The 27,387-nt window shown below is 46.1% G+C and overlaps 1 protein-coding gene across 1 annotated transcript in view; it reads left to right on the top strand.

The window, feature by feature from the left end:
* The window catches only part of EGFLAM (EGF like, fibronectin type III and laminin G domains), a 128,765-nt gene that overhangs the window by 4,616 nt on the left and 96,762 nt on the right, over positions 1 to 27,387 (top strand). The gene's annotated exons all lie outside the window — the stretch shown is intronic.

Raw genomic sequence — 27,387 nt, 5'->3', positions numbered from 1 at the left:
AAGAATAGCATGAATAATTTATACTGGGGAAGATTTAATATCACTCTTTTTTTGTTTCAGACATAGGCCAAAGATGGACTGCGAGACTGCACTGTTCAGTGTTTTGAATGCCGGTAGAAACAACCAGGCGCCAAATATCTATGCGCTTGTAGTTTATCACATTTGGCTGTAAGTTGTGTCACAATGTTGTTGAGACTTTTTCATTTTGATTGGATTTGCTCAACACATCTCTTGGGCTCACACTCTGGCAAATCCTGCCAGCAGTGTTCAGTCTCATCACTACCTCACCCAGATGCAAGCATTCTCCTAATGCTCTCTAGAGAAGCAATGGGAATACACTGATTTATTTCACTCGAGCATTTTACTTAGTATGTCATTGTTAATCACTCATTTTGAAGTTTTTTTTTTTTTTCTGATTTTAGTTCATCTTAGTCATAGCAAAATGTGGTTTTGTCCTTTCTGTACAGAGGTTGACATCTTACTCTATAAAAGGAAACCTTTGGTGTTTTTCTTGGAGCGAGATTTTGCCAATGACGCCTCTAAAACTAATGTATGAACTTCCACCAATGTTTAAAAAGGTCAAAATAGTGAAGGAAATTTTTTTAAATTGGTGGAATTATACTGGGTATTGAGATTCTCATTGATGCTTTGGAGAAGAGGTCTTGTTTTGGAGTTGAGGTGCTAGAGTAGGTGTTGGAAAACCCTTCTGTGCTGAGGCTGTTGCAAGTTTCCTTCAAGGGCACACCAATCCTTTTCAGACCAGATTTTCAGGTTTAAAAATGGGGTTAGATTGTTTTTTTGTCTTTTTCACTTTTCCGATCATGCCTCATTGGAGAAAGTCACAACAACCCCAATCAATGCTACAGGCTTGGTGTGGTTTGGCTGGCGAGCTGCCTGGCAGAAAGAGATGTGGAGTTTGTAATAGACAGGAGCTGAGTATGCGCCAGCAGTGTGCCCAGGTGGCCAAGAAAGCCAAGGGCATCCTGGCTTGGATTAAAAGTGCTGTGGCCAGCAGGAGCAGGGAGGTGATTGTCCTCTTGGACTCAGCTTTGGTGAGGCCAGACTTTGAGTATTATGTTCATTTTTGGGCACTGAAATACAAGAGAGATGTGGAGATGCTGGAGTGGGTCCAAAGGAGTGCACTGAAGCTGGGGAAGGGCCTAGATAATAACTCCTGTGAGGAGTGACTGAGGGAGCTGGGATGGTTAGTTTGGAGAAGAGCAGGCTGAGGGGAGAGCTCATTGCTGTCTACAGCTATCTGAAGGGACATTGTGGAGAGGCTGCTGCTGGTCTCTTCTCACAGGTGATTTGAGACAGAACAAGGGGGAATGGCCTCAAGTTGAGACTGGGTAGGTTTAGATTGGACATTAGGATAAAAGGTTTTCACAGAGAGAGTGATCAGGGACTGGAATGAGCTGCCCAGGGAGGTGGTGGAGTCACCCACCCTGGATGGGTTTAAAGGTCATTTGGATGTGCTGTTTAAGGATATGGTTTAAGGTGAATCTTGCAGAGTAGGGTTGTAGGTTGGACTTGGTGATCATGATGGGCTTTTCCAACCTGGATGTTTCTGTGATTCTGAGAGAGTGAAAGGAGTTCTGTAGGGTGCACAGAACAGCTGTACCTCAGTTTAGTTAAGGCTGCTAGGCATTACCTTAGTAATAATACACAGGTGAATGCCTCTGGATTTTCCAGTGTGCCTTGAAGGGAAAAAAAACCACTTTTTTCTCTGACAGATGTGCAATGATGATGGACACAGAGTGTAGCAATGTGTTCTGCCTGACAAACTTGGTGGCCTTCTATGAACAGGTCACAATATTAATAGATGAGCGACGAGCAACTGATCTCATTTATCTGGACCTGAGCAAGGCTTTGACACTGTCCTGCACCACATCCTGGTCTCCAAGCTGGTGACACATGGGGTTGATGGGTGGACCACGAGGTAGATAAAGAACTGGTTTGATGGCCACACCTAAAGAGTGGCTGTCAATGGGTACATGTCCAAGTGGAGACCAGTGACAAGTGGAGGTCCTCAGGGATCAATCCTGGAACCAGTCTTGTTCAACATCTTTGTCAGTGATATGGACAGTGGCATTGAGTGCAGCCTTAGCAAGTTTGCTGATGACACAAAGCTGTGTGGTGTGGCAGACACACTGGAGGGCAGGGATGCCATCCAGAGGGAGCTGGACACGCTGGAGAGGTGGGCACAAGCCAATCCCATCAGGTTCAACAAGACCAAATGCAGTGCCCTGCATCTGGGTTGGGGCAATCCCAAGCACAAATCCGGGCTAGGCAGTGAGTGGCTGGAGAGCAGCCCTGAGGAGAGGGACTTGGAGGTGCTAGTGGACAAGAAGATCAACATGAGCCAGCAGTGTGCACTTGCATCCCAGAGGGTCAACCAGATCTTGGGCTGCATCAGAAGTGTGGCCAGCAGGTCGAGATTCTCCCCCTCTACTCTGCTCTGGTTAGACTCCACCTGGAGTACTGCATCCAAGAAGGATGCGGGCGTGCTGGAGTGTGTCCAGAGAAGGGCCACTGGGATGCTCAGAGGTCTGGAGCAGCTCTGCTGTGAGGACAGACTGAAAGAGTTGGGGCTGTTCAGTCTGGAGAAGAGCAGGTTCTCAGGTGACCTTCTTGTGGCCTTTCAGTATCTGAAGGGAGCCTACAAAAAAGTTGGGGAGGGACTTTTTAGGCTATCAGGGAGTGAGAGGACTAAGGGGAATGGAGCAAAGCTGGAGGTGGGTAGGTTCAGGCTGGATGTGAGGAGGAAGTTGTTCAGCATGAGAGTGGTGATAGCATGGAATGGGTTGCCCAGGGAGGCTGTTCTGACCCCGTCCCTGGAGGTGTTTAAGGCCAGGCTGGATGGGGCTCTGTCCAGCCTGATCTAGGATAGGGTGTCCCTGCCCATGGCAGGGGGGTTGGAACTGGATGATCCTTGTGATCCCTTCTGATCCCTTCCCTAACTGATTCTATGATTCTACTTGTATACAGCTCACTTGCAGTGAGCATAACTGATGATCAGATTCACCTTTTTAAACTTAATGTCAAGGATTCTGGGTGTCAGTTACCCAAAAGACATCCTGTGGTGCAGGAGAAGACCTTGTTGTCTTTAAACAGACAATTTCAGTAAATGATTTCTCTCAGGTGCCCCACAAACTTGTCAATTAGCTGAGAGTGTACTTGGCAGTGTCCTGTTCCTTGGACCATGCTTGTGCTGGCACTCAGCCTCATGCCTGATTCTGCTTATGTCCCTTTGATGTGGTCTTACTGAAAATAATAGAATAGAATCATAGAATCAGCCAAGTTGGAAGAGAGCTCCAAGAGCATCCAGTCCAACCTAGCACCCAGCCCTAGCCAGTCAACTAGACCACGGCACTAAGTGCCTCATCCAGGCTTTTCTTAAGCACCTCTAGTGATGGCAACTCCACCACCTCCCTGGGCAGCCCATTCCAATGCCAATCACTCTCTCTAGCAACAACTTCCTCCTAACATCCAGCCTAGACCTCCCCCAGCACAACTTGAGACTGTGTCCCCTTCTTCTGTTGCTGGTTGCCTGGCAGAAGAGACCAACCCCATCTCACTAAACAGGACAGACACTGATTAGTTCTAGTCCAATGAAATGAAAATTAAAATAAAAAATAGGTGACTAACTTTTTTTTTTTGCTTCATGATGGCGACTTAGGACAGGAGTAATAGGATCTTTTCATGGGTTTTCTGCCACAATGAAGTGAAACACTAAAATAAATGGCTATAGGAAGTTTTTCTCATATCAAAAAGGTACTAGACTATATCAATGACAAGCAAGTAAATTGCAAAGAAGAGGTCTATGCAAAATTTATTACTTCCTATATTAAGGAGTGTACAATTTGGTGCTTATTTATTAGTGAAGATGCAACAGTGGTCTGTGATCATGTCATAGATGACATTCCAAACCACAGGCACAAAGGGCACTGTGCCAGCTATGTGTCCTTGAATAAAATTTCCTAATTGCTTTCTGTGCAAAAAAATAATATATGTAAAAAAAAAAAAACAAAATTCGAAACCAAAAAACCCACTAGCCAAACAAGACTCAAAATCTGTTCTTCATAATTAATTCCAACTGAAAGGAAATAGTTTTGGGTAAGCGTGGACAAAATTTGATTTAGAATCATAGAATCAGTCAGGGTTGGAAGGGATCACAAGGATCATCCAGTTCCAACCCCCCTGCCATAGGCAGGGACACCCTTCCCTAGATCAGGCTGGCCAGAGCCCCATCCAGCCTGGCCTTAAACACCTCCAGGGATGGGGCCTCAACCACCTCCCTGGGCAACCCATTCCACGCTCTCAGCACTCTCATGCTGAACAACTTCCTCCTTGCATCCAGTCTGAATCTCCCTACCTCCAGCTTTGCTCCATTCCCCCCAGTCCTGTCACTCCCTGATAATCCTGAAAAGTCCCTGCCCAGCTTTTTTGTAGGCCCCCTTCAGATACTGAAAGGCCACCAGAAGGTCACCTGAGAGCCTCCTCTTCCTCAGATTGAAAAGCCCTAACTTTCAGTGTCTCCTTATAGCAGAGATGCATTCTTGTGGCCCTTCTCTGGACTGTGTCCAGAGATGACAGCGACATCATCATCATCATCATCATCATCATCATCATCATCATCATCATCATCATCATTATTCATTGTTTTATATATTACATATTATATTTATCATATATAACAATACCTTTTATAATATATAATAGTGATACCTTATCATATATACCTAAGATAAATACCCATCCCTTGAGTCCTGTGTCCAGTTCTGGGCTCCTCAGTTCAAGAGAGATGTTGAGATGCTAGGACCTGTCCAGAGAAAGGTGACAGAGCTGGTGAGGGGCCTGGAACACAAATCCTATGAGGAGAGGCTGAGGGAGCTGGGGGTGTTTAGCCTGGAGAGGAAGAGGCTTAGGCGTGGCCTCATTGCTGTCTACAACTACCTGAAGGGACATTGTAGCCAGGAAACCAGCAACAAAACAAGGGGATACAGTCTCAAGTGGTGTTGGGGGAGGTCTAGGCTGGATGTTAGGAGGAAGTTGTTGGCAGAGAGAGTGATTGGCATTGGAATGGGCTGCCCAGGGAGGTGGTGGAGTCCCCATCTCTGGACATGCTTTAGAAAAGCCTGGATGAGGCACTTAGTGCCATGGTCTAGTTGACTGGCTGGGCCTGGGTGCTAAGTTGGCCTAGATGATCTTGGAGGTCTCTTCCAACCTGATTGATTCTATGATTCTATGATATTTTATTATTGTTAGTATTATTAAAACATTTATTTATATTTATCTTATTTTTTAATTTATTTTATTATTATTACTATAGTTTGCTTATTACTATTATTTATTATTCCAATTATTTTTTAGTAAAGATGCCTACATGTTGGTTATTTCATACAACATGAGCATCAAAAGCCTCAGCAAAAGCAGAGCATTATTTTTTCAGACCTCTCAGAGTCACTGAGCTGAGAGCAAGCACAGCCAAACTCATCTTCGAAAATAACTGCTTCTGGAGGGCACAAGCCACTGAAAATTGGAGGCTTAGGGGAAAGCTTCATCACAATGAAGTAACTAACTCAAACTTAGATAATGATATGGTGTGTGATGATCCATAAAACTCTCCAGGTGAGCGCTGTGCAGTGTGAAATACACCAAATACACACCAGTGTGACTAGAGAAGTTTCTCTACGTCCTCATAAAATAAGCAGATTGATGTAACTCATGTGGAAAGACCTTTGAGACTGGAAGAATCCCAAGCCAGATTATTCCTTACACCTTTTTTGATTTTTTCAATAACTGAAAGTTGCTGGAACCTGCCAAAATGGTGGTGCAGTCAAATATGTGTAAATTTGGAAGTTGCAGTTTTGAATTGTCCTTCTAAAATGAGGAGGATGGAGCACTGTGAATATGGGGGAGGCTGTGGACGTAGTCTACCTGGACCTCAGCAAGGCCTTTGAGGAGACGCTGAGGGAGCTGGGGGTGTGCAGCCTGCAGAAGAGGAGGCTTAGGGGTGACCTCATTGCTGTCTACAACTACCTGAAGGGAGGCTGCAGCCATGTGGGGGTTGGTCTCTTCTCCCAGGCAAGCAGCAACAGAAGAAGGGGACACAGTGTGAAGTTGTGGCAGGGGAGATCTAGGCTGGATGTTAGGAGGAAGTTGTTGGCAGAGAGAGTGATTGTCATTGGAATGGGCTGCCCAGGGAGGTGGTGGAGGCACCATCCCTGGAGGTGTTCAAGCAAAGCCTGGATGAGGCACTTAGTGCCATGGTCTAGTTGACTGGCTAGGGCTGGGTGCTAGGTTGGACTGGATACTCTTGGAGGTCTCTTCCAACCCGATTGATTCTATGATTCTGTGGTTCTGTGATTCTATGATTGTCAAGAAGGATGCTTTAAAATACAAAAATAATTCTGTTTCTCCTGATGTGTCAAAGGCATTATTGTGCATACAAAGTTTTAAACCACGGCTGGATTTGTGTTGCTGAGCTCAAACATCTTCTAAAAAATATAATCCTAAGAGCAAAAATTATGGAGAATTTCACTGAAGTTAAATTTGTTCATGTGTGAGAATTTTCAGCTGGAAGATCATTTTAATTAAAAATGATGAACAAAACCCGTGAATCTGCAAAAGGTGGAAAATAACTGTCCAGGACCGAAACTTCTGCTGTTTAATTTGAGATAGGAGAAGCCAGAAGTTGCTAATTGGAACAGAAATGCGAGCTCTGAGTCATATTTACCTTTCTAGACAATCACAGGAGAAGACAAAAAATGTTTCTAAAAATAAGCAACCTTTTTATGAAGATGACTTTTTGCAGAGGTGGTGGCATTGCAGCTGATACTCCATCCATGTACAGAAACCAACATCCTCATGGCATTTTTAGTTCCAGTTCCCATTTCATGGTGTTCCTGTTGCTACATGAATCTATTGCATGCAGATTGCTTCTCTTCTGGTCTTTATTGAACAGCTGTAATGTGTAGTCTAGATAAGAGAAGGCTGAGAGGAGATCTGATCAATGTGTACAAATATCTGAGTGATGGGTGTCAAGTGGCTGGGGCCAATCTCTTTTCAGTGGTCAGCAGCAATAAGCCAAGGAGCAACAGCTACAAACTGGAAGAGAGAGAAGATTTCAGCTCAATATGAAGAGAAACTTCTTTGCAGTGAGGGTGGCAGAGCCCTGGAACAGGCTGCCCAGAGAGGTTGTGTAGTCTCCTTCTCTGGAGACTTCAAAACTCACCTGGATGTGTTGCTGTGGGAACTGCCCCAGGGGATTGGGGATCCTGCCTTAGCAGGGAGGTTGGCCTCAATGATCTCTGGAGATCACAGTATCACAGTATCACCCTCTAAGTTTCTGTGATTCTGTGAGTGGCAGTGCTATGGTCTGGTGAGCAATGTAGTCAAAGGCTGCAACTGCTAGAGGATTTAGTGAGATGAGTTGAGAGTGTTCAAGCTGTTTACCTTTGTGGAGTTGTAAAACAAAGCAGTTCTTGAGAGGATGGAACAAAAAACTTCAGAAAGTAAGGGGTTCTTCCAGTCTCTTCTGGACAAAGGACTAGACAGCACTTAGTAGGGGCAGAAAGGGGAAAAGAATAAGCCATTTAATCCAGATGATGCCAAGAAAAGGGCATGACTTGCATGTTGAGGTAGCCCTGGTAATGGTTGGGGCCAAGGAGTTGGACTGTAGGATGCAGAAGCCAGCATGCTGATCGATCAGGGAACACTTTCAGAGGATTAGGGAGTGTTAGATACTAGCTTTGTGGATATCATAAATATGCTGTTTGTTCTCTGATATACTTGGTCTTTACACTGAGACACGTTTCCATGCCTCACTGTCTCTTGTATCAAAGAAGGTTTCATCTCTCCCAGACATTTTCCCAGCTTTCACATCCCCCTGCTTGTTAATGGCTTGTTGGATACACAGCTAATTCAGTATCCCACATTAAATTAGAGCAGAGATGCAGGTTTGGAAAACCATCTGTTTCAGTCACTTAGTGGAGACAAAGGATTTCCTCTGTGTTTTTGCTGGTACTGCTGGTGACTAGCTGTCTTGCTGACTTGCTGACTACAGAAGTTAGTGGATTTACCCTATTTCTTATCAAAGAGAAGAACTTCCTGCCCTTGAGAAGATGCCAGATTTCCTTCCTGGCCTATCCTTCAGTAGGTTTTAATAAAGTAACAGTTGCAACTGAGCTGGTTTCTTCAGTCCTGTTAGGACCACTGTGCAGTGGCAGCCCTTGTGGATGTGCTCTTGGCTGCAAAAAGGCAAGGGAAGTCCTGGGCTGCATCAAGAGTGTTACCAGCAGGTTTAGGGAGGTGTTCTTTCCTCTCCAATGAGCACTGGTAAGACATGTCTGCAGTTCTAATCTGCCCAGTACAGGAGGAGATGTGGACATACTGGACTCACCAGCAAAGTGCCATAAAGATGATTAAAGGACTGGAACATATCTGGTATGGAAAAATGCTGAGAGGAACAGTTTGGCCTGTAGAGTTCAAGGCTGAATGGGATCATATCAATATATATAAATATCTGATGAAGGTGTATTGAAAACGGAACCAGGCTCTTCCCAGTGGTGTCAGAACTGGAGGCAATGGGCACAAACACATGTCACTTAAATGTAAGGAAAACCTTATTTTGTTTTGAGGTTGACTAAGCACTTGCCCAGAGAGGTGGTGAAGTTTCCATCCTTGGGGATGTTGAAAACACATTTGGCAAAGTCTTGAGCAGCCTGCTGCAGTTGAGCCTGCTCTGAGCAGGGGTTTGCACTAGGTGGTCCCCAGAGATGCCTTCCAACATCACCATCAGAAGTTCACAAGTGTCTCTTGAAAATGTCTATTTCAGTTGTTGTGTTTAGCTGCCTTTGAACAGTTCTCCATCCTATCTCCACTGATTCTCACCTCGACTGAAAACACCAACTGGACCAACTGCTCTGCTTTCTACAGAGAAGTGAGTGCTTGCTTTGGTTATGATCAATACCTTTGTACAGATCCCACCTTTGCCTGGTGGGAGGTCACTACCGTTTGAGGTGGTGTAGCTATAGGAGACCTGTGCCAAAACCTCAGAGATACCCAACCCACGTGTCTGTTTTTGTGGTGCTCTCTGGTGCATGACCAGATTTTGTATGTCCACAAATAATGAGCTTCAAAACAATTACCTGGGACTTGTGGGGACTGTGGGAATCTCAGATTCTCTGTCCTGTCCTCACCTTGTGCATTCGTTGCTAGCCACATGGTCATCCTTGTCCTCTTTATGCTTAGATCTTCCTGTGTGTATCCAGAAAACATTGTCAAGTTTTTCCATCTGACCACTTTCCCAGAAGCTCCCCTTGAATTTTGTTCTTCATACCAAGTAAAGTGCTTCTTCAAGAGCTCAGTTTCTTACTGTGCATCAATGAGAGAGAAATTTGTAGTAGATAAAGCAAAGAGATTAAGAGACATCAAGGACATCACTTTTCCAAGAGCATGACAATTTTTTGGTTCCTATTGAAGATAATAAGCTTTGGTTAGCAAATACCTGAAAAATATACCCTAAAGTAATATTGCTTGATGGAAAAAGATGTTTACAAGTTACTTATCTGATGTTTTTACAGTTTAACTTATGTATTTATATTTACATTTATATCTATATTTCTGTTTACATTTATATATCTACATTTCTGGTTATATATTTACATATTTGTTAATGTCTATATTTAAGCAAGCTTTTAATAATTTAATCTATTTATATGTGTATTTAATGAAGCTGATAAATACAAGCTCTTTTATGAAGTGTGATTTTTCTTATGTACTTTACACACATTATAAATGTCCAGAAAATGTATTAGATTGGCCTTTGTCCTTATCATAGGATAACAGGATATTAGGGGTTGGAAGGGACCCAAGGAGATCATTGGGTCTAACCCCTCTGCCAGAGCAGGACCACACAATCTATCTCAGGTCACAGAGGAACGCATCCAGATAAGCCTTCAAAGTCTCCACAGAAGGAGACTTCTCAACCTCTCTGGGCATCCTGTTCCAGGGTTCTGTGACCCTTACAGTAAAGAAGTTCTCTCTTGTGTTGAGGTGAAACCTCTTCTGCTGCAATTGTTATTTTTATTGCTATCATTTTCATTTCAGAAGAGTAATAGCCTGCTTAATTGAGTTTATTTTCACCAGCAGTGGCTAGGACTTAATTATGAGATTGGCTGTTTGTTAATAATGTTTTCATGTTTCTGCTTCCCATATTGTTTGGGATGACAGTGTTCTCTGGAGCTTCTCCAGTGTTCACTTCCTAGTACTCAAGGAGAAAAAAACCCTTTTATTTTTCTGGTGGAAATGGGTTGAATTCTCTTAGATGACACTCAAAACAGGGCAGAAGGGGAGGGAGAAGCCTTAGAGTGGGAAGATGAAGAGAAATGCCTGGAGGTAGAGGGATGGATCAGTGCAGAGGTGGCAGGTGGACAAAGGTGTGAAGTGCCCTTGCCACTGTCAGTGAGCTGCAGCTTTTGCTCAGTGGTAGGATAAAACTGCACTTCTGGGTGACACAGTTTTCCTTGGATACAGAACTTCTCTTGTGAGCCACTAAGTTGGTCTCATCTGAGCAGCATGTGCAGATCTTCTGAGGACCATGGCTGGAAAGCCACTGGAGTTTGCTGTTACTGCCCTTCAGCTGAGTGACTTTTTATTTGATTGCTATTCCCAGTGTAATCTAGGTATGGGAAACCAGGGAGATGTGTTTGGAGTGGATGCTAGGAAATGCTATTGGCATGCTGGTTCTTATTCAGCCCAACCTATTAAAGTCTGTCATGTAGATGTGCTATCATGTTGCTTACTGAGTTCAACTATCTAACTCTTCAGTTAAACCTTTGGGAAATTGTTGTAAAAAGTCAGTTGACAATTGGTGAAGCAACTGATGAGAAAGCAGGAAGTGGCAGGACCAGCAGGGCTCCAGCAGCAGGCAGGGCCAGCTGCACACCAGCTCCTGCTGCCCCCTGGGCATATCCACAGGGACAAAGCAGGGCTAAGCCCAGCCAGGAAATGCCAAGGAAAAAAAAACCGCTGTGCACTGCATTCAAGCGGTCTGTAAACTGGAGCAGAAAGAGGTTATCATAGAACATAGAATCACAGAATGGTTTAGGTTGGAAGGGACCTGCAACCTCCTACCATAGGCAGGGACACCTCCCACTAGAACAGGTCACTCAAGGCTTCATCCATCCTGGCCTTGAACACCTCCAGGGAGGGGGCTTCCACAGCCTTCATGTGCAACCTGTGCCAGTGTCTCACCACCCTCACTGCAAAGAACCTTTTCCTAACGTCTAGTTTGAATCTCCCCTCTGCCAGTTTAAACCCATTTCCCCTTGTCCTGTCATTGCAAGACCTTGTCAATAGTCCCTCCCATGCCTTCCTGTAGCCCCCTTCAGATACTGGAAGGTCACTCCAAGCCCTCCTCAAAGTCTTCTCTTCAGGCTGAAGAGCCCCAACTCTTGTAGCGCATCCTCATAGCAGAGCTGCTGCAGTCCTCTGATCATCCTTGTGACCCTCCTCTGGACTTGCTCCAACAGTTCCATGCCTCTCTTGTGTTGGGGGCTCCAGAACTGCACACAGTACTCCAGGTGGGGTCTGACAAGAGCAGAGTAAAGGGTCAGAATCCCCTCCCTTGCCCTGCTGGCCACACTTCTCTTGCTGCAGCCCAGCACACAGTTGCTGTCTGGGCTGCATGTACACACTGTTGGCTTATGTTGAGCTTTTCATCACCCCAGACCCCCAGGCCCTTTTCCTCATGGCTACTCTCAGCCATTCCCCACCCAGCCTGTATATATACTTTTGTTGTGGAATGTGGACCTGGCTGCCATTTTCCTTTGCCAGGCCAAGGTGCTGTGGAGACATCAGGAACTAGTTCGGCCATGCCCCAGCACTGGGTCTTCAACAGCTGAAGTGCAAGTCTGGTTTTAGAGACATGAGCACCAGATCTTGACTCAGGCTTCCAGGAATGTGCCAGTGGTTATGCAACTGGAATGTCTTGCTGGAGCTTTGTACAAGCATCTATACTGCAGTTGTACTGGAAGTGGTAAGTGCTTCCATTAGGAAAAAATAGTTCACCAAGTTTTCTCAGATGCAAGTACAATGCATGCAAATATGCATTTGTGTTAGGCTGGCTTCTGATCAGTAATTATTATAACTACCAAACCTTTAGGAGTTGTCCAGATTGTTCCTCTTGACATCAGCAGCACAAGTGCAAGCTAGAACTTTGCTCAGAGATAATGGTCTCCCTTGCATTTAATAACCTTCAGCACCAGAAGTTCACTGGAAGCAGTTCCATTATGTAGTCATCCACAGCTAGAAGATTCTTCTGTTTCTATCTCCTTTTAAAAAAAAAAAGTTTTAAAAAATCAGCTTCTGTTTTTTTCTTTCTCATTGCACACTGTGCAGTGTTCCACTCCTCTCACTTTCCCTTCTCTGCAGAGTTGGAGCCTATCCACCAGTAGAGCCTTGAAACAAGAAGGTGTGCAGGGAGGCAAATGAGGCTTCCCAGCTCTGTCCTTCTCATCTGTGAGCTGCAGGGCAGAGGCAGAGCAGGAAAAGCTGTGACAAAGTCTCCACTGGCTCTGTGCCTGTTTGTTTTTAATGAGATTCACTGTGTTGTATGTAGCTTAAGTTCTGATCTTTGCCTCCTTCCTTGGTCTATAAATACCCCAATGGCTGTGACCTCAGATGTACGTGGGGCAAATAACAGATGCTGCAGCAGAAAAACATCACGTGGTCCAAGCCTGCTGGTATTGTAATGTTGAGGGTATTTTGTTTGTTTGTTTGTTTGGGGTTTTTTTTGCTTCATTTTGTTTTGTCTCTGTGTCAATGTTCACAGTGGCAGCATGCAGGTGATCAAGTGGATTTCCTCTTGTTAGGATCTGGTCCACAAGCAGTGGTAGGTAACTGATTATCAAGATTTTCCATTTTCTGTCTCAAGTTGTGCTGGGGTAGGTCTAGGCTGGATGTTAGGAGGAAGTTGTTGCCAGAGAAAGTGATTGGCATTGGAATGGGCTGCCCAGGGAGGTGGTGGAGGCACCGTCCCTTGAGGTCGTCAAGAAAAGACTGGATGAGGCAATTGGTGCCATGGTCTAGTTGACTGGCTAGGGCTGGGTGATAGGTTGGACTGGATGATCTTGGAGGTCTCTTCCAACCTGGTTGATTCTATGATTCTATGATTCTGATGTTTTCCATGTTGGTGCTGCTACTCAGGCTGCAGGACCAGGACAGACCATGTGAGATTTTCCAGTTTCAAGAATCAGAGCATCATGGAATTAGTCATGGTTGGAAGGGACCACAAGATTCATCTAGTTCCAACCCCCCTGCCATGGGCAGGGACACCCTATCCTAGATGAGCCTGGACAAAGCCCCATCCAGCCTGGCCTTAAACACCTCCAGGAACAGGGCCTCAAGCACCTCCCTGGGCAACCCATTCCATGCTATCACCACTCTCAAGCTCAACAACTTCTTCCTCATGTCCAGCGTGAACCTACCCACCTCCAGCTTTGCTCCATTCCCCCTAGTTCTGTCACTCCCTGATATCCTGAAAAGTCTTTCCCCAGCTTTTTTGTAGGCCCCCTTCAGATTCTGGAAGGCCACAAGAAGGTCACCTGGGAGCCTCCTCTTCTCCACACCGAACAGCCTCAGTCTGTCCGCATAGGAGAGCTGCTCCAGCTCTCTGATCATCCCAGTGGCCCTTCTCTGGACACGCTCCAGCATCTCCTCATCCTTCTTGTAATGGGGGCTCCAGAGCTGCATGCACTATTCCAGATGAGGTCTCAGCAGAGTGTAGAGGGGGAGAATCACCTCCCTCCACCTGCTGGCCACACTTCTGCTGATGCAGGATCAAACCATCATCATCTGTAGTTGTTACAGCTCTGAGATTCCTCCTCTCTTACATACCACTGCTGGGCAATAGGAGCTGGAAAATGCTTCAAGGAGCTGAAAACTTGACACATTTTTTTAATTTTGTCTTTCCTGACCTTTTTTTCCAATTTTTTTTTTTTCTGTATCCTGCTGCCTTTGTTCCTCTGTGATGTTTGCATAACCTTGTTCAGTCTGTAAAAAGAAACAAGGAAAACAAAACAAAACAAAACCCTGGTGCTGTTTATTGTTTTACAAATGAGAGTCTCACCAATATTTTGGAGACTAAATGAGCTGCAATAAAGTTTGTGTCACTTCTAGAAGTGGACAGACTGTTTTCTTAAAAACAGATGTTTTAATGATAAAATGCTATTTCAATAGAACTCTTTTTTTTTTTTTCCTGATGAATTACTCAACTGGATTAAGTAATGATTGAAACAAAAGAAATCTGAAGGATTTTCTCTTTCTGGAAAGTGCTTTGTTCTGAAAACTTAAGCTTGAATTGTCTTTGATGAGGTTTTTCAAATTCCTTTTATTTTTTTTCTTCTATTTTGACATGTCAGTAGTGATGGCTGACATTCCATCTGCAAGTTTCTCTTCTTTCTCTAGACATAAATAGGAGACACAATAACTACTGTCCTACTGTCACAGGATCAACAGAATGCAAGGGATTAAAAGAGACCTCCATAGGTCATCAGGTTCAACCCCTCAGCCAGAGCAGGACCGTAGTATTTAGCTCAAGTTGCACAAGAATTCATCCAGACAGCTCTTGAGACTCTCCAGAGAAGGAGAGACACAACCTCTCTGAGCAGCCTGTTTCAGTGCTCTGTGACTCTTACAGGAAAGAAGTTCTTCCTCATGTTGAGGTGGAACCTCCTGTGGTATTTTTTATAGCCATTACACCTTGCTCTATCACAGGGCACAACTCAGAAGAGTTTGTCCCCTCCCTCTTGACCCCCAGCCTTCAGATACTTCACAGAATCATAGAATCTATAGGTTGGAAGAGAATCATAGGTTGGAGGAGAAGAAGAGAATCATAGGTCAGAAGAGACTTCCAAGATCATCCAGTCCAACCTAGCACCCAGCCCTATCCAGTCAACCAGACCATGGCACTAAGTGCCTCATCCAGGCTTTGCTTGAACACCTCCAGGGACGGTGCCTCCACCACCTCCCTGGGCAGCCCATTTCAATGCCAATCACTCTCTCTGTGAAGAACTTCCTCCTAACATCCAGCCTATACCTCCCCCAGCACAACTTGAGACTGTGCCCCCTTGTTCTATTGCTGCTTGCCTTGGGAGAAGAGACTAATCCCACCTGGCTACAACCTTCTTTCAGGTAGTTGTAGACAGCAATGAGGTCACCCCTGAGCCTCCTCTTCTCCAGGCTAAACACCTCCAGCTCCCTCAGCTTCTTATTACAGGGTTTGTGTTCCAGGCCTCTCACCAGCTTTGTAATTTATAAACATTGATTAGATCCCCTCTCAGTCTTGTCTTCAACAGACCAAAAAACCCCAGGTCCCTCAGCCTCTCCTCCCAGGGCAGTGCTTCAGGTCCTTCACTATCTTTGTAGCCCTCCATTGGCCTCTTTTAAGTAGATTCCCATCCCTCCTGAACTGGGGAGCCCAAAACTGAACACAGTATTCCAAGTGAGGTCTCACCAGGGCAGAGTAGAAGGGGAGGAGAACCTCCCTCCATCTCCTGGCACCCCAGGATGCCATTTGCCACAAGGGCACACTGCTGCCCCAGTGTGCTGGCACGTTGCTGTCAGTACCTTTTAGCTGTTACCCAGAATGGCTTAAAGGTAAAACAATGAAACGGTCATCTCATTTCACTGGCCTGTTCCTCTAACTCTGTATCCCCAATTGCAGTACAGAATATATAGTCTGGAGATTTTAATTTACCAGACCACAAACTAGTAGAGAGGAAATAAGCCATTTATTTTCCCTTAAATGGATTGCCATATTATTGCATATGGATTATATCAGTGACTTGTTTGCATATTATTTTCTAATACTTTTATTGCACGCCTTGAAACAGTGTAAAGAGAGGATTGAGTGCAAAATGTAATTGAAGTGGTAGAGGAAAATTTTCCATCTTCATCTTTGCAGATATTCCATTCACAAACATATGAAAAAAATACTGGTTTGGTTAGTATTATTTAACTCTAATTTAGAATTTAAATCAGTTTTGAAATTTCCCTGAGCTAAGTCTTCTTAAAGTCACAAATAGAATCAACAGAAGCAGGGCTGACCCAGGTTTTTGTTTTCCTCTTTGCTCTCAGTTTAACCAGGAGGCAGCATGGTCCAGGGCAGGGTGAGCACCATGTGCCTACAGCGGTTTTGTTACAGGGAGAGTAGGATGCAGTGGTGTGGTGAGTGGATCTTGCACACTACCCAAAGCATTGTTTGATGGCTCAGCATCACCTAATGCTGCTTGCAAAGACAATGCTAGGTGCCACTGCTGCTTACACTGGTTCCCAAGAACACCTTCTGCCATAGAATCATAGAATCCTAGAATCAACCAGGTTGGAAGAGACCTCCAAGATCATCCAGTCCAACCTAGCACCCAGCCCTAGCCAGTCAACTAGACCATGGCACTAAGTGCCTCATCCAGTCTTTTCTTGAAGACCCCCAGGGACGGTGCCTCCACCACCTCCCTGGGCAGCCCATTCCAATGCCAATCACTCTCTCTGTGAAGAACTTCCTCCTAACATCCAGCCTATACCTCCCCCAGCACAACTTGAGACTGTGTCCCCTTGTTCTATTGCTGGTTGCCTGGGAGAAGAGGCCACCCCCACCTGGCTACAATGCCCCTTCAGGTAGTTGTAGACAGTAATAAGATCACCCCTGAGCCTCCTCTTCTCCAGGCTAAACAACCCCAGCTCCCTCAGCCTCTCCTCATAGGATTTGTGCTCCAGTCCCCTCACCAGCTTTGTTGCCCTTCTCTGGACACGTTCCAGCACCTCAACATCTCTCTTGAATTGAGGGGCCCAGAACTGGACACAGCACTCAAGGAGTGGCCTGACCAGTGCTGAGTACAGAGGAAGAATAACCTCCCTTGTCCTGCTGGCTACACTGTTCCTGATGCAGGCCAGGATGCTATTGGCTCTCTTGGCCACCTGGGCCATCATCTTTGTTGTCTTAGAGGAATTCATAGAATCATAGGAACCACAAGGATCATCTGATTCCAACCCCCCTGCCATGGGCAGGGACACCTCACACTAGATCAGGCTGTCCAGAGCCTCATCCAGCCTGGCCTTAAACACCTCCAGGGACAGGGCTTCCACCATCTCACTTGGCAACCCATTCCCGGCTCTCAGCACCCTCATGGTGAAGATCTTCTTCTAACATACAGTCTGAATGTACCCATTTCTAGCTTCTACAAAAGTAGACAGACATGGAAGTGACACCTCTGCTGGTGGATTCAGTGATTTCAGTGACGGCAGAGAGCGTCTCAGTGCTCTGATACATCACTGACTGGCCCAGGCTAGGGACTGCTCCCAGGAGGCACTTTGCCTCTGACTGGTCTGATGGTAGACTGTGGCTGTTTTATTTATGGGCAGAGGTTATTGTCTGTGGCAATGGGAGCTGCAATGGAAGTGACAATTGTTATTCGTGAAATAAACATTTTTTTCCACTTTTAATCTGAGTTGCTTTCATGAAACAAACATTAAATAATGGTAAAGTTAATTCCATCTTAGGGAGAGGGCTTATGTGTTCATCTGCTTACTGGGACATCTTTTTCGGGGTTGAATTCACAGGATCACAGAATTAACCAGGTTGGAAAAGACCCTTGAGATCATCAAGTCCAACCTAACACCCTCTAATTAATGAAACCATGGCACTAAGTGCCACATCCAGCCTCTTCTTGAACACCTCCAGAGATGGTGACTCCACCACCTCCCTGCACAACCCATTCCAATGCCAATCACTCTTTTTGTGAAGAACTTCCTCCTAGCATCCAGCTTAAACCTTCCCTGCTACAGCTTGAGACTCTGTCCTCATGTCCTGTCCATGGGTGCCTGGGTGAAGAGGCCAAACTACCTGGCTACAACCTCCCTTCAGGTAGTTTTAGACAGCAGTAAGGTCTGTCCTGAGCCTCCTTCACTGTACTAGAAATTCTGGCATATTTTAAGAAAGAGATGTATAAACAAAGAACAGAATAACTGTGATCAGAAAAGTAAGTACAAGCCTGACATTGTGTATCTGCAGTCAAATCCTTATTAGCTTCATGTGTTTGATGTAATTGTATAATGTACAGCCACATGTGTAAGAGTGGGCTCCCTTCACTAATGGCTTCTTTGTGTGGGATCAGTCAGTGCTTCCATTACCAGTTTCATAGAATCATAAAGTCATAGAATCAACCAAGTTGGAAGAGACCTCCAAGATCATCCAGTCCAACCTAGCACCCAGCCCTAGCCAGTCAACTAGACCATGGCACTAAGTGCCTCATCCAGGCTTTTCTTGAACACCTCCAAGGATGGCGACTCCACCACCTCCCTGGGCAGCCCATTCCAATGCCAATCACTCTCTCTGCCAACAACTTCCTCCTAACATCCAGCCTAGACCACCCCCAGCACAACTTGAGACTGTGTCCCCTTGTTCTATTGCTGGTTGCCTGGGAGAAGAGGCCAACCCCCACCTAGTTACAGCCTCCCTTCAGGTAGTTGTAGACAGCAATGAGGTCACCTCTGAGCCTCCTCCAGGCTAAACACCCCCAGCTCCCTCAGTCTCTCCTCATAGGGTTTGTGTTCCAGGCCCCTCACCAGCTTCGTTGCCCTTCTCTGGACACCTTCTAACACCTCAACATCTCTCTTGAATTGAGGGGCCCAGAACTGGACACAGCACTCAAGGTGTGGCCTGACCAGTGTTGAGTACAGGGTAAGAATAACCTCCCTTGTCCTACTGGCCTCCAGGCCAGGATGCCATTGGCTCTCTTGGCCACCTGGGCACACTGCTGGCTCATCTTCAGCTACTGTCTACCAGTACCCCCAGGTCCTTTTCTTCCTGGCTGCTCTCCAGCCACTCAGTCCCCAGCCTGTAGTGCTGCTTGGGGTTGTTGTGGCCAAAGTGCAGAACCCTGCACTTGGCCTTGTTCAGTCTCATCCCATTGGCCTCTGCCCACACATCCTGTCAGGTTCCGTCTGCAGGGCTCTTCTACCCTCCAAGAGATCCACACCTGCTCCTAGCTTGGTGTCATCTGCAAACTTACTGATGCTGGACTCAATCTCCTCATCCAGATCATCAGTAAAGATATTGAACAAGACTGGGCCCAGCACTAGTGACTGGCTGCCAACTGGATGTGGCACCACCATTCACCACCACTCTCTGGGCCCAGCCTTCCAGCCAGTTCTTGACCCATATCAGAGTGAATCTGTCCAAGTCACGAGCTGCCATCTTGGCCAGGAGCTTCTTGTGGCAGATAGTGTCAAAGGCTTTGCTGCAGTCCAGGTAGACTACATCCACAGCCTTCCCCACATTCACCAGGTGGGTAACCTGATCATAAAAGGAGATCAGGTTGGTGAGGCAGGACCTGCCCTTCCTAAACCCATGCTATCTGGGCCTGATGCCTTGGCCATCCTGTAGGTGCTTTGCAGTGGCACTCAAGATGACCTGTTCCATGACCTTGCCTGACACTGAGGTCAGGCTCACAGCTCTGTAGTTTTCTGGCTCCTCCTTACGACCCTTCTTGTGAATGGGTATCACATTGGCAACTTCCAGTCTTTGGGAACCTCTCCAATGAGCCAGGACTGTTCATAAATGATGGAGAGTGGCTTGGCCAGCTCAGCTGCCAGCTCTCTCAGCACCCTATTGTTGACAAAGATAATAAACAAAACTGGGCCCAGTCCTAATTGCTGGCGAACACCACTGAAAACAGACCTTTAACCTGACTCTGTGCCACTGATGGTACATAGATATGATATGCCGGTATGTAGATATATAGCGCCTCCCCCAACTGCAAGCTTCTATCCAGCAGGCTGCAGAGGGGAGTAGTCTGTGTTGTGGTTTTGCACTGTGCATGATTCTACCATGATTAACAAACAAAAACATGCTGAATTTTGACAGAAGAGGTATTTCTCACCTGAATTGTAGGTAGAACAAACACACAGAGTTTTACTCTTGAAAACTATGTGTTAACAGTCAAAAACATGACCTTTGGTGTAAAGACATAAATGTTTAGACCAGCTTAAATTCTCATTTTTGGGGTGCCTAATAAATGATGTTCTGTAAGGTGTTGGAAAATACCTCAAACACACATTTACCTGGAAGTAACCTGCTAGTAAACCAGAGATAGGTATTGCAGTGGTTCTGATCAGCTGGCAGACTGCTTTGTGACTGTTTCAAAACCATGACGTCTCCTGCATCTCAGTGGCACAGATATAGCTTCTATCGGGTCACCCAGCCACTTTGTCATGCTTGTGAAGGGGAAATTCAGTTCAAAAAATGGGCATTTTTCACTTTCTGCAGTGTTGTATAGAACTCAGACTCTGATAACCAGAAGTGACTGTGAGTCCTCTGATACGTGTCAGTAAGCTACAGGGTCAGGAGTAATCACAGCCGAGCACTGTGAGGATTCCCACCCTGCAACAGATGCTCACAGAATCACAGAATTAAATGGGTTGGAAAAGACCTTTGAGATCATTGAGTCCAACCCATCACCTAACACCTTCTAATTAACTAAGCCATGGCACAAAGTGCCTCGTGAAGTCTCCTTTTAAACACCTTCAGTAATGAGGATTCCACCACCTCCCTGGGCAGCCCATTCCAATGCCAATCACTCTTTCTGTGAAGAACTTCCTCCTAATATCCAGCCTAAACCTGACCTGGTGCAGTGTGAGTCTGTGTCCCCTTGTTCATAGAATCATAGAATCAACCAGGTTGGAAGAGACTTCCAAGATCATGCAGTCCAACCTAGCACCCAGCCCTAGCCAGTCAACTAGACCATGGCAATAGGTGCCTCATCCAGCCTTTTCTTGAACACCTCCAGGGATGGTGACTCCACCACCTCCCTGGGCAGCCCATTCCAATGGCAGTTATTCTAGCAATGTTCTGTCAGTAGCTCCTCTTTGCCTTGCCTACTTTGCTGATCAAGAATAATTCTGTGGGTGGAAGAAGCCTGCTTCTTTGTTTTTGTTTTCCACTTTGCTCTCAGTTTAACCAGAAGGCAGCATGGTTCAGGGCAGGGTGTAGAGGAAAAATTAGAGAGGCAAAAGCCCACTTGGAGCTCAGGCTGGCCACGGCTGCCAAGGAAAATAAAAAGGGTTTCTTTAAATATATGAATGGCAAGAGAAGGGCCAAGGACAACCTCCAGTCCTTGTTAGATAGAGAGGGGAATAGAGTGACAAAGGATGAGGAAAAGGCAGAGGTGCTTAACACCTTCTTTGCCTCAATCTTCACTAGTGGGACAGGTTGTCTCCAGGACAGCTGGACTCCTGAAGTGGTGGATGGAGTCAGGGACCGGTACAGTCCCCCTCTAATCCATGAGGAAGCAGTAAGGGATCTGCTAAGTCACTTGGATCCTCACAAGTCCATGGGACCGGATGGGATCCACCCTAGGGTGCTGAGAGAGCTGGCAGCTGAGCTGGCCAAGCCACTCTCCATTATTTATCAGCAGTCCTGGCTCACTGGAGAGGTCCCTGAAGACTGGAAGCTGGCCAATGTGATTCCCATACACAAGAAGGGTCGTAAGGAGGAGCCAGAAAACTACAGACCTGTGAGCCTGACCTCAGTGCCAGGCAAGGTCATGGAACAGGTCATCTTGGGTGCCATCACAAAGCACCTACAGGATAGCCAAGGGATCAGGCCCAGCCAGCATGAGTTTAGGAAGGGCAGGTCCTGCCTCACCAACCTGATCTCCTTTTATGATCAGGTTACCTGCCTGGTGAATGTGGGGAAGGCTGTGGATGTAGTCTACTTGGACTTCAGCAAAGCCTTTGACACTGTCTGCCGCAAGAAGCTCCTAGCCAAGCTGGCAGCTCATGGTTTGGACAGATTCACTCTGTGCTGGATCAAGAACTGGCTGGATGGCAGAGCTCAGAGAGTGGTGGTGAATGGTGCCACGTCCAGTTGGCAGCCAGTCACAAGTGGTGTTCCCCAAGGATCAGTGCTGGGCCCAGTCCTGTTCAATATCTTTATTGATGATCTGGACGAGGGCATTGAGTCCAGCATCAGTAAGTTTGCAGATGACACTAAGCTAGGAGCAGGTGTTGATGTGTTGGAAGGTAGGAGAGCCCTGCAGAGGGACCTGGACAGGCTGGATGGGTGGGCAGAGGCCAATGGGATGAGATTTAACAAGGCCAAGTGCAGGGTGCTGCACTTCGGCCACAATAACCCCAAGCAGCGCTATAGGCTGGGGACTGAGTGGCTGGAGAGCAGCCAGGAGGAAAGGGACCTGGGGGTACTGATAGACAGTAAGCTGAAGATGAGCCAGCAGTGTGCCCAGGTGGCCAAGAGAGCCAATGGCATCCTGGCCTGCGTCAGGAACAGTGTGGCCAGTAGGACAAGGGAGGTTATTCTTGCCCTGTACTTAGCACTGGTCAGGCCACACCTTGAGTGCTGTGTCCAGTTCTGGGCCCCTCAATTCAAGAAAGATGTTGAGGTACTGGAACATGTCCAGAGAAGGGCAACGAAGCTGGTGAGGGGCCTGGAACACAAATCCTATGAGGAGAGGTTGAGGGAACTGGGCCTGTTTAGCCTGGAGAAGAGGAGGCTCAGGGGTGATCTTATTACTGTCTACAACTACCTGAAGGGACATTGTAGCCAGGTGGAGGTTGGTCTCTTCTGCCAGGCAACCAGCAATAGAACAAGGGGACACAGTCTCAAGTTGTGCCAGGGTAGGTATAGGCTGGATGTTAGGAAGAAGTTTTTCACAGAGAGAGTGATTTCCCATTGGAATGGGCTGCCCAGGGAGGTGGTGGAGGCACCGTCCCTGGGGGTCTTCAAGAAAAGACTGGATGAGGCACTCGGTGACATGGTCTAGTTGACTGGCTAGGGCTGGGTGGTGGGTTGGACTGGCTGATCTTGGAGGTCTCTTCCAACCTGGTTGATTCTATGATTCTATGATTCTAGGGTGAGCACCATGTGCCTACTCTGTAGCAGTTTTGTTACAGGGAGAGTAGGATGCAGTGGTGTGGTGAGTGGATCTTGCACGCTACCCAAAGCATTGTTTGATGGCTGAGCATCACCTAATGCTGCTTGCAAAGGCAATGCTAGGTGCCACTATGCTGTTCCCAAGAGCACCTTCTGCCACAATCTTTGTTTTAGGGGAAATCATAGAATCATAGAATCAGTCGGGGTTGGAGGGGACCACAAGGATCATCTGGTTCCAACCCCCAGTATCATGGGCAGGGACACCTCACACTAGATCAGGCTGTCCAGAGCATCATCCAGCCTGGCCTTAAACACCTCCAAGGACAGGGCTTCCACCATCTCCCTTGGCAACCCATTCCAGGCTCTCACCACCCTCGTGCTGAAGAACTTCTTTCTAACATCCAGTCTGAATTTCCCCACCTCCAGCTTTGCTCCACTCCCCCTACTCCTATCACTACCTGACATCCTTAAAAGTCCCTCCCCAGCTTTCTTGTAGGCCCCCTTAAGATACTGAAAGGCCACAATAAGATCACTTTGCAGCCGTCACCTCTCCATCCTGAAGAGACCAAATTCCCTCGATCTCTCCTCATCAGATAGGTACTCCAGCCATCTGAGCATCCTCATGACCCTTCTCTGTACACCTTCCAGCATGTTCATATCCCACTTGTAAAAGGGGCTCCAGAACTGGATGGAATACTCCAGATGGGGTCTCACCAGTGCAGAGTAGAGAGGGAGGATCACTTCCTTCAACCTGCTTGCCGCACTCCTCTTGATGCAGCCTAGGATCTGATTTGCTTTCTGGGCTCAATTCTCCTTAACTTCTAAGGAGAGCTTAACAAGGAGTATGGAAATGTAGACCTCCTGGATCCTTACTCTCATTTTCTCTAGCTTTAGTTTGTGTTTATTCCTCTAGTGACAATTTATAGGCTAGTGTAACTGAAGTGATTATTTGGCTGTCTATGTCCTTTGATCATCTGCAGACTGGAGATATCAATGTTTAGTGGGGCTGTGGCTCCTAATTTAGTAGATACTGCCTCTCTGTTTGCAGATAGTCTGGAAATAGATTGCATTTGTTTTTTTTTTTTTTTTTTTTTTCAGATTTATTTGTTCTTCCAAATTATTCACCAAATGCTTCCTGTAAATAATTTTATTATCCTGTGGTGCATTCAGAATATGAATTTGAGGCCTGCCTTAGATGATTTTGTCATTGCTGGTTAAAATTTGTTACAGCAACTGTCTTCTAAATGAATCCTCCCCACAAAATAATAGAAAGCTGTCATAAATATGTTAAGGATGAGTGTTTTGGGAGTATTCTTTTTCCTGTATGCCTGATGCAATTCTAATATAAAGGGTGTTGGAAATATGTTTTCTGAAAGTGAAATGCTGCTGAAGTAGACAGCAGTATCCCAGCCCTGGCTGCTCCTCCGCACCTCTCCTTTCAGTAGGAGTTGGTATGTGGTGGTGTATGGTCCAGGTACTGCCTAGTGCAGGGCAGAAGGTCAGCACAGGTGGTGGAACTCTTCTGTGTTCAGAGCCCCTGAGCCAAGCAGAGATCATAGAATCATAGAATCATAGAATCATAGAATGGTCTGGGTTGGAAGGAACCTCCAAAGGTCATCTAATCCCACCCCCTCTGCAGTCAGTAGCAGCATCCTTAGCTAGTTCAGGTTGCCCAGAGCTCTGTCAAACCACATTTTGAATATCTCCAGGGCTAGGACTCCAACCATCTCCCTGGTCAACACGTTTCAGTGTTCCACTACACTCATGGCGAAGAACCAGTTCCTAACATCCAATCTAAATCTATTCCGCAGTCGGGAATCTTGATGGTGGCTTGTGTTTGTGGAGTAGGACCATGTTAGGGCAGATTGTAATTGTTGTCCATGCTTCCATTAATTAAGGTTAGATCACTGCAAGCAGTCAGGACGATTGATGGAGGTAGAACCCAAAGCCCAAAGTCTGTTTTCTCTGCTTGCCATGGAAGTACAGCCATGTCCTCTTATATCTACATGAACTTCTTGGGGATGTTGCAATAGTGCAGGAGTGTTCAGAATTTCTTTCGACTTCAACTGGTAGGAAAGGTCCTTGAGAGGTATAGAAAATGCAAAATTAGTTTGTTTTTTTTTTAATGAAAATATATTGAACTTTTTATACTCTGCTGTGTTGTTTTAACAATAAAAGGAAACAAGAAGTTCTTGACAGAGAAAGTGATTCCCCATTGGAAAGGGCTGCCCAGGGAGGTGGTGGAGGCACCATCCTTGGAGGTGTTCAAGAAAAGCCTGGATGAGGCACTTGGTGCCATGGTCTAGTTGACTGTCTAGGGCTGTGTGCCAGGTTGGACTGGATGATCTTGGAGGTCTCTTCCAACCTGGTTGATTCTATGATTCTGTGACAGAAAAAAAAAAAAAAAAAAGTTGTTGAAAGGGGAAGAAAAGGTAAAAGTTGTTGTTGAGAAGCCCAGTGCATAGAGTTCTTGTGCAGCCTTGCCCAGGAAACAGTCTGCTGGGAATGTTTTCAAGTGCCTGCTTCATGATATGGACTAAAATTAGGGTCTTTAAAACCTCATTTATGTCTTTATCCTTTCATGATTGCACCCAGCACTGTCTAGGATTTCTTTTAGTATTGAAGAGAACTAGATAGATAAAAGAGCCAGGAAAACAATCAGTCATTGCTGTTAACCAGGAGCTGTGGACCCCGACTGGATACACTTTTGTGCTCCAATTAAACATAAAGCAAAATGTTTTCCTGGGAATCATACAGTCAGTCAGGGTTGGAAGGGACCACAAGAATCATCTAGTTCCAACCCCCCTGCCATGCCCAGGGACACCCTACCCTGGATCAGGCTGCCCACAGCCTCATCCAGCCAACCCATTCCAGGCTCTCACCACTCTCATGGTGAAGAACTTCCTCCTCACATCCAGCCTGAACCTACCCATCTCCAGCTTTGCTCCATTCCCCCTAGTCCTGTCACTCCCTGACAGCCTAAAAAGTCCCTCTCCAGCCTTTTTTTGTAGGCCTCCTTCAGATACTGAAAGGCCACAATAAGATCATAGAATCATATGATCACCTTGGAGCCTCCTCTTCTCCAGACTGAGCAGCCCCAACCTCCTCAGTCTCTCCTCACAGCAGAGGTGCTCCAGCCCTCTGATTGTCCTCGTGGCCCTTTCCTGGACACACTCCAGCATGTCCACATCCTTCTTATAATGGGGGTCTCCAGAACTGGATGTAGTTCTGGAAAATGACCCTGGGAAATACAATGTCAGACTGAAAAGGACCACAATATCAGTTCTGTCCATGTTTTAGTGCCTTGAGTTCTGATGCTGATGGATACTGTGCATTTTGTTAGCTGTTTTATATTTAGCTTCAAATGAAAACATGCTGGTGGAAAAGACAGGTGTAAATCTGAATTAGGCTTGCCTCACATCTGAAAATGACTCTTAGAGTGGTTGATATTTACTTAGTATTTTGTTAGAGCTAGTGAAAAAATGAATGGGAAAAAAAAGCATTTCTTTGTCCTTTAGTTACAACTTTCTTAGGTAAGAGCATGCAAAAAAATATAGTAAAGCTGTCACCTTGGAAAAAAACAAAGTTGTGATTAAAACATCTGAAACAGTTTTCTATTACAGTTTTTTGTTAGGAAGGTTTGGTTTCAAGAGCACAGATGATGAGAAGCTGTGTGAAAAATCTTGCTTGGGTTCTGTAGCAGACAGACACCTCCACCAGTCCTTTCTTAGGCAGCATATAGAGTTGCTAACCTGTTACTAGACATGAAGCTCAGAGTTTTCCTCCAGCCTTATTTTTTTTTTGCAGTAGTTGAATTTGGCTTTGTAGTGACAAACCAAATTGTACAATGGGAAGAGGAGATGGAGAGGTACTGTATATAAAAATGCCTTTCTCCCACTACAGCTGCTGAGAGACAAGGCTGATTGTGGCAGCAGTGGAACCGGGATGGCAAGAGGTCCCATTGCTGTAACCTACTTCTGGAGAGGGGCAGGCAGGAACTGATACTCTGCTCATCAGTTTAGAATTCCTTCTCACTTCAGTCACTGACCTCCCCATCCATAGTTGTGAAGGAATTCGCCAATCAGGATCAGGAGACCTGTTGATGGTCCTTGAAGGGGAGGCATATTTTGACTTTGGTTTGATTTTACTCACACTATGGTGTTGCTGTTGGATGGGAAGCCTGGGATGGGGGGCGTGACGGGGGGCAGGATAGCATTCTGGCCTGGATCAGGAACAGTGTGGCCAGTAGGACAAAGAAGGTTACTCTGCCCCTGTACTAAGCACTGGTCAGGCCACACCTTGAGTCCTGTGTCCAGTTCTGGGCTCCTTAATTCTAGAGAGATGTTGAGGTGCTGGAAGGTGTCCAGAGAAGAGCGACAAAGCTGATGAGAGGCCTGGACCACAGCCCTGTGAGGAGAGGCTGGGGGAGCTGGGGT

Source organism: Pogoniulus pusillus, chromosome Z (genome assembly GCF_015220805.1).
Source record: "Pogoniulus pusillus isolate bPogPus1 chromosome Z, bPogPus1.pri, whole genome shotgun sequence".
Lineage (NCBI taxonomy): Eukaryota > Metazoa > Chordata > Aves > Piciformes > Lybiidae > Pogoniulus > Pogoniulus pusillus.
The sequence above is the reverse complement of the archived record's forward strand: the minus strand, read 5'-3'. Positions and strand labels throughout refer to the sequence as shown.